The sequence below is a fragment of the Lolium rigidum genome, chromosome 2 (genome assembly GCF_022539505.1).
Source record: "Lolium rigidum isolate FL_2022 chromosome 2, APGP_CSIRO_Lrig_0.1, whole genome shotgun sequence".
Lineage (NCBI taxonomy): Eukaryota > Viridiplantae > Streptophyta > Magnoliopsida > Poales > Poaceae > Lolium > Lolium rigidum.
The window spans coordinates 181,628,183-181,629,521 of NC_061509.1; positions in this window are offsets into that span (position 1 = coordinate 181,628,183).

Genomic DNA, 1,339 nt, shown 5'->3' on the forward strand with positions numbered 1-1,339 from the left:
TGGAGGTTGAGGGTAATGTTTGGTTAATGCCACAGTAAGCCCTTCCAACAATTTATTGGCTCAGGATTCGGCAGCCCTGGACTCGCCCATGCGTTGGCAAAAAAAAAATGCAGTGCATACACGTACTACGCTGGGTTAGAGCATCTCCAGCCGTCTCCCCGACGAGGCCCTCTGAGACGAGGCCCTCTCCCAGGACGTCTTTTTTTTCATCCGGATGGACGAAAACAGCCCAGCCGCGCCCCCGGTTCCTCGTTTTTTTCGTCCGGATTTGCCCTTTCATATGTCCGGAGAGCCCAGGCCATCCCCGGGTTTCCGAGGCCCGGCCGAGGACTCCGGACGAAACAAAAGCGCGTGAAACGTCGAGCGGGCCCGCGTTGTCGGCGACACAGCCGGTAGTTCCCTCCATTAATTTCGTTTTCCCTCCAAATTGCGCCGCATAGAAGCATTTTCCCCGCCGAAATTCGGAGCTACCGCCATTCTCCCTCCACAGTTGCAGCTCCTCCTCTTCCCTTCCACCACCATGTCGCCGAAGAAGCTCGCCGCCGATGGCGCGCCGAAGGCGAGGAAGTGGCGGGCGCCTAAACAGAGGCCGCCGGGCATGTCAAACGCGGCGTGGGCGGCGGATCAGGAACGGCGGCAACGCGAAACTCGCGCTCGGGTGGAGAGGGAGAAGAAGTGCAACGCGAAGAGGGTGGCGGCGGCGGCGGACGAACAGGCGAGGCTGATCTCCATCAACTTCGGCCGCCCGCACATCGCCCAGTTCCCCGGGTCATGGCCTACCCAAGGTATGGTCGGATCTCCTTCCTTCTCGCTGGCGTCGCCGGCCACGGCCATGTACCATGACACCTACGCCGCCGCCGGCATGGCCGGGTTTACGCCGTCGACGACGGCGTACGACGGTGCGATGTACGAGGGCATCTCGCCTGCCCTGATGCGTGGGCCGCTTCCCTTCTCCAACCCCGGGATGCCACCGCCAAATGAGCCCGTGATGCACGAGATGATCACGTCGGGCTCCATGGCCGCCGCGGCGAGCCCGAGCTTGACACAAGAGGAGGCAAGGGCGGCGGAAGTCGTCGCGTCGCGGGGCGGCTTCAACTCCAACGTCGACCAGGGCGATCACCAAGCTGATGAGAATGACGGTACCCAATACGTCGACGAAGAAGATGAGGAGGCGTGCGTCGACCTGGACGCCGACGAAGAGGAAGCGCCCGAAGCCCCGGAGGCGTCGTCCAAGGGGAAAAAGAAGAGAAGGAAGAAGAACTCGCCGCCAGCCGAGCCGCGGATCAAATGGACGGGCAAAGAAGAGGAGTGCCTCGCCGAAGCTTGGATGACGGTGTCT